This window comes from Coffea arabica, chromosome 6c (genome assembly GCF_036785885.1).
Source record: "Coffea arabica cultivar ET-39 chromosome 6c, Coffea Arabica ET-39 HiFi, whole genome shotgun sequence".
Taxonomy (NCBI): Eukaryota; Viridiplantae; Streptophyta; class Magnoliopsida; order Gentianales; family Rubiaceae; genus Coffea; species Coffea arabica.
Window position 1 is genome coordinate 34,832,526 of NC_092320.1, and position 6,518 is coordinate 34,839,043.

The 6,518-nt window shown below is 40.2% G+C and overlaps 1 long non-coding RNA gene across 1 annotated transcript; it reads left to right on the forward strand.

Moving 5' to 3' along the window:
* The first annotated feature begins 1,002 nt into the window (after nucleotides 1–1,002).
* Nucleotides 1,003–3,025, forward strand: LOC140008049 (uncharacterized). Its single transcript, XR_011815464.1, has 3 exons — nucleotides 1,003–1,195; nucleotides 2,263–2,326; nucleotides 3,002–3,025. It is a non-coding gene; the product is annotated as an uncharacterized lncRNA (long non-coding RNA).
* Nucleotides 3,026–6,518: the final 3,493 nt, after the last annotated feature.

Consider the following 6,518-nt stretch of genomic DNA (forward strand, 5'->3'; position numbering starts at 1 on the left):
GGTATACTCGAGTATTACCAAAAGCTACTGAATTGGAGTGCGGGCACGGTTGGGGTATGTTGGGTGGAAGGAATGGAAGTAAAGTGAGGTCTACGGTTTGGTACTCTTAACATTGACGGAGGGTCAATGAGGTTGGATCAAGATTGCAAGCGTGGAAATGGGCTCTTGAGAGCCGACCGTATCCTTTCACTGATTTGCTTTACTTCGAAATTGCATACTTGAATTGAATGGTTATGCTTATGTGATCTTAACTGTTATTGTGGTAGTTGCTCACTGGGCTTTAGCTCATTCCGTGTTATTTGTTTTCCTTACAGGGATATAATTACTTTTGGGAATGGATTGGATAGTTAATTGCCAAGTTGAGCATGTAAATGTCTTTTGTATAGCTCTTGATATGAAACCCTAATGTGTAACGGGTTCATTTTCTTTTGATTTGGCAAACCGTGTATATGTGTGAGAACCCTCATTTTTAAAACACAATTTCCTCAAATTAATTGCCTTATTCTAGGATTTAAATCATATATTATATGCCATTACATTTGCTTTTCTAGGTGTTACAATAATTTTCATGCATTACACTTTATTCCTTTTACTTGTAGTAAAACATTTTTTTTAAGATAATTTTAATTAATGCACCACTTACATTTTACCAAGTGTCTTTATATTAGTGGTAGAAATCTTACATGTAGGATTATAGGTGCTAAAATATGATTGGTACACTTGGAAAGATTAGTTAAAGGTGTTAAAATATTATTGGTGCATTTGGAAAGGTTAGTTAGAGGTGTTAAAATCTTATTGGTGCATTTGGAAAGATTAGTTAGAGGTGTTAAAGAATGATTGGTGCATTTGGAAAGGTTAAGACACCATTAGTCAAAGATTAAGAGAGAGTTGGACAAGTAAGTGGACATGTGGCAAAATCCTAGCCAAGTATTTTGTTGGAACCAAGATTAGAAGATTATTTAAACTAGCCAAGGCCTTTTCTTTTCTTGTGTTGGCCGAATTTCTTGGCTTCAAGAGAGAGAGAGAGTGAGCTCCATAAACTTGTTTTCTTACTCTAGCAAACCAAGAACAACAATCAAGAGAGAAAAAAAATCTGAATTAGTGAGAGAGTTCCTACAACTCCAAGTGTTTGATCCAAGCTTGAAGACTTACTTTGGTGAAGTGATTTTGGTGGTGCAAGCTCACTATAAGAGAGGTATATGTCCTTTAAATCTTGGTTTTTGATGATAGATCATGCACTTGAATTGTTAATAGCAAACATATAAGTTGTTTGGTTGAGATGTTGAGTTAGTTTCTTGAAGTAAACAAGTAGTAGCTAGGTTTCTTAGTATGTATACCAAGTGTTTGATGAAATGTTTGATTCTTATTCATGTTTGTTTATGAGGTATTATTATGTTTTAAACCTCTTTTGAGCTAGAACTACCACTTGATATGATGATTGAGTAGAAAACATGTAAGGGTGAAGATTGAACAAATGTTGAAAAGTATGGGCTGGTTGCTTTGTCTAGGCTGGCCGGTTCTTGTAGGAGGGATTTTCCCTCAATTTTGCTGTTAAATTTTGTCCTCATCAAGCCTAATAAACTAGGTTAACTATTGGTTAAGCCTCTGAGCAAGTTGGAATGGAGTTGAAGCAAGTAAAGTGGTGATTTTGAACCATTAGTAGACTGTTTTAGGATTCTTGTGGTTATGGGATCATTATGGCTACCTTAAATCATGTTGTATGTTATATTGTAAACTCCATTGATTCTAAGTGACTTGAATCCTTATATATGATCACTTGAGGAGTGAATTGGGTGAATTTGAATCAAAACTAATGAAGTTAGCCCTAGAACTAGAGTAGTTTGGTATAGGATTAATATTGATCCAGGGTTGGAAAAACATCCACCTTGTCTGAATTACTGTTGTTGATAGGAGACGAACCACAGTGTGATCTTGGTACCGTTGGAAAGCCCTTCGAGTCTAGTTTCCAACGCCACTGACAGCACCTAATTTCGACTTTTCTACAGTGAGTTATGACCGTTTTCCTAAGACTGCCAGGGCATGACTGTGCAACCCGAGAAGAAATCCTTAAGCATAATTGGAACTTTTCTTTTGTCAAACTTTCATGCACCTACTAAACCTGTTTTCTCATGAACTTTTACCATGGTTTGGACCTTGTTTGCATGACGGATTAAGTAGCTTAGACTACTCACTTAGTCTCTTATTAAGCCTAACCTAGTGGGGCATGAATCTAATTGTTAACGATTTCGCTCGTTGCCCTAGGTTTGGGAAACGAAGGTGACCGTAACTAAGACGTTTGACATCGATTGCTTCTTTTGATTGACAGGTGAGTGTTCCACTACCTGCTACCTACTTATGTGAAATATTTGAATACTTGATTTACGACTGTTTGAGCCCAACCCTGATTTGATAAAATTGGAGGCGAGTGTGTACTTTATCGCACTCGTCCTCCCTTACATTCCATTGAGGCTCTGTATACTGCTATTGTGAAATGTGAATCCTCTATATGTGATTGTTCTTGAGTTGTTTGGGTGATGTCCCATCAACTACTACTACTGTTTGGGTACCCAACCTCATAGGTGAGTCGGTTCTATCGAGCCGGCCAGGGCTTGGTCGAGAAGGCCGATAAACCTTGAGGACTGTTTACTGTTCACTGAAACCGGTATACTCGAGTATTACCTAACTACTGTTTATGAAGTGCGGGCCCGGTGGGGGGTTGATTGGTGGACGGAGGCAGGTGAAAGTGGTGTTCTACGGACTTAATATTCTGTGTATACAAGTGTTGACGGAGTGTCAACGAAGACATTTATGATCAAGCTCAAGGGGATTTTGGCTTTTGAAAGCCACCCGTATCCTTGATTTGAATTGTGGTTAATTGTTATTGTATCATACGGTATTTATTTGAATTATTCTATGCCTTAATTTGGCTATGTGTTTACTTGCTTTACTTGGAACCTCACTGAGCTTTAGCTCACCCCACTCCCTTTGTTTTCCTTAACAGATCGGGGATGGACTAACGGTCAAGAGCTTTCTTAGCTTTGTTTTGCTTGAACTTGAAACTTTTGTTAAGATGACTTTACTTTTACTCTTGTAAGCTTGAATCTATAAGTTGACTTATGTCATGTAATTCGTAGTATGGAATGGTAAGTGTGACTCTTAGCTTGCCGTATTAAGTTTTGAAAGTTGATTGATAGTTATGTGTTATTAGGGTCGTATGATTTAATTTGAAGCTATTTTTCCCAGTTATTTTGAGTTGCTAGTTCTTTGATCGACTGAGTCCCGGCGAGAGCTGGGCAGGCAGTCCGCTGATACTCTAGGGTTCGCCCTAGGGAGAGGTGGGGCTGTCACAGTTGGTATCAGAGCCTAGGTTTGAATTAGCCTGGGCGAATTAGAAATTTCCGACTTAAGGATTCTATTTTATTAATTCCCTTAAAAGTACTAAAGTTTATTTACACTTTTATGTAGGATGGACGGACCTAGCGGCCATAGTAATAGTCCTGTTGGTGAGAAGCCCCAAGGAGCCCTTCCCGTGATTAAGTATCAAATCCGGCCTGGAGGATCTAGAGTTTATTGGAGCCCGTCAAACCGCTATAGGCGTTGCGAGTGCCGTCATATTTATGGCTACCCTAATGAAGTGGTATTGGCGGTAGTAAAAGAGCGTAAGGAGCTTGCCAGGGATAATGCTAGGCTTGAAGCCGAAGTGAAACAACTAAAGGAAGCCAATAAGATGCAAGCCGAGCAGATTAAAGAGCTCGAGTATGATAATGTTGAGGGCCAAGAAAGGATTGACGACCTTTGCGCACAGTAGGAGGAAACTGAAGAACGCATGGTGACTAGGACAATGAAGGTGAGGACTAGGGCGGAGTCCATTCTGAATGTTTGTGACGACCTTCTAGGAGAAGCAAGCGATGAGGCTTCTTATATGGATATTGGTTCAGGAGATGAACCTACTGAGGCTGGGGGGTCAGCTAGTCCCGCCGTTGACTAGGTCTTCACCATTAGGCTAGGATAGTGGATGATTTTGACATTGTACATAGACAGGTTAGGGGATGTAGTGACCTGGTGGTTGTATAGTTCCTTTTGACTACTCGTGTTAGGTTTTGCTTGATATGACTATATCTGTACTTTTGGGACTCGTACTTGCTATTTTGGTTTCGTTAGCTTGTAAATGACTGCTATGAGTCTTTTAATGTATAATACCTTGACTGTTGATCTTGATCTTTGACTATTGACTGCTGACTATTGACTTTTGACCTTTGACTTTATTCCATCATTAATTTTAACTACAGTGCATTTCACTTGCTTGTCGTGTTTTCGATTTTCATTTCTTACTTGACTTTTCATATGAGCATCTATCATATATCATATTGCTTACCCGGTTAGTTATCGTACTTGGGCACTAGGCCACTGAGTAATGATGGAGACTAGACAAAGACGTACTCGGGGCCGTGGACGAGAACCTAGGCAAGTCCAAGATCAAGGGGAGGAACAAGGTTCGGTGGCGAATCAAAACCAGGGACCCCGAGGTGATGGAGGGGACCAAGTAGCAACAGCTATTAATCGAATGACTGATTTGTTGGCCCGTTTGGTTGACCAGCAGGGTCAAGTACCTGGTAACCAACAAAGGGACCCCGAAGTAGGCGAGGATAGGGCCCTGGAGCGGTTTCAAAAGTTTGCTCCTCCAAAATTTCTTGGAGGACCTGAACCTGAAGTTGCTTAGAATTGGTTCGAGCGAATGGAGGATATATTCGCCGCGTTGCATTACTCTGAAGAGAGGCAAGTTACCTTTGCCGTTTTCCAGCTAGAAGGCGCGGCCCGTTCCTGGTGGAACGTAGTAAGGGCCAGGTGGGAAAGGGAGCAAACTCCACGTACCTGGTTAAACTTCACGAGGGAATTCAATGAGAAATTCCTTCCACCCTTAATCAATTGATTCATTTGAATCTAGGGCACTATAAAGAACATTCATGACCTTGGCATTCAATGTGAGGTTAGTCCTATCTTGAGCATTCATTTCAGCTCTCGTTTTTGGCCGAAGCAACCCTGTATCTGCATCAAGAAAGTTAGCTTCATGCGGTGCTTCACTCACAATAAACCATAGTTCAATATCAATAGATTGCAAAAAGATAATCATCCGTTCTTTCCAGCTAACATAGTTAGAGCCACTAAACATGGGAGGCCTAGTAACAGATTGCCCCTCAACAAACATAGCATGACTGGTTGTCATCTTTACTCCAAGCCGTTAGAGCTTAATCTCAAAGAGACCAAGCTCTGATACCAATTGTAAGTCCCAAAGACAACCAAGAGGGGGGTGAATTGGGTTGATTAAAATCTTAACCAAATTTATGCACTTTTTCTTTAATAAAAATTTACCTTCTTTTCTAGTAATGATCAACTAAGTAAATTAGAAGACAATAGCAATATTGATCAGAAAAACAAGTATAGATAAGCAATAAGAATTTTTATTAAACAGAAAAGTAAGATAGGGAATCAAACCAAGTGTCTACCAAGCTATCCTCAAACTTGAAGACCAAACACTAGGAAGAGCAACTTTTCTTTGATGAAAGAAGATCAACTAGATGTACAATGGAGGGAGCACTTCCTCCTTGCCCTAAGCCTCACTTAGTCAAGCTAAGAAGTTTTACAATCACTCAGAAAACCCTCAACAAAGCTACACTAAAGATCCTTTCAACCACAAAAGAAATGCTCACCAGAAATTCACACCACTTTAAAACAAATCTTGCTTTGGAGACTATTTTCTAGCTAAAATATCTCTTGAGATCTTGTAAACAAAGTGTGCAAAAGTCCCTGCTTGGTTCAGACAAATATGATTTTAAAGGGAACCAGAAATGGGCTTCATCAATGCTTCCAACGGATAGAAGGCAGCTGAAGAGTCAACTAGCCGTTGGGGCTGTCGGACGTCCGACGATCGAATCATCGTCCGAACCAATCGTCCGATGATAGCCAAGTTGAAGTTCGGACGTCCGATGAGTTTTTTGTCGTCCGACAGCACAGCGTCCGACCATGGGCCGAGAGCTAGCAAGTTATCTTGGAATTTTTCGGACGTCCGATCTGGTTGATATGTGTCCGAGGTGTGCGTCCGATCCTTCCGGACGTCCGATGCTCCCATGTGAGCGTCCGACGGTGCTTCCTTCCTGATGTTCTTTATCCTTTCGGACGTCCGACAGTTTCCTTTTGGCCGTCCGACCTGATTGTCCTGTTTTTGCTTCTCATTTTGGTTGTTTTGCATTTCATGACATATTTGAACCTGATTCTTGGATAGACAAAAACACTTGTATTTGAAGAAGGTTAGATAAACATTTCAAAGTACCAAGAATGATAAACTAGACATACTTAAAAGACAGTATCTTTGATCGGAACAAAACAATGACTAAATTCGTTTATATTATTTCAATCTTGTTTGCCACATCCAAAGCATCGTAGACTGGAGTCAATCAAACATATGCTTTCCTTGTTCCAACAGGCCTGATCAAAGTGTTCACTTTCTTGGTCTGTATAAA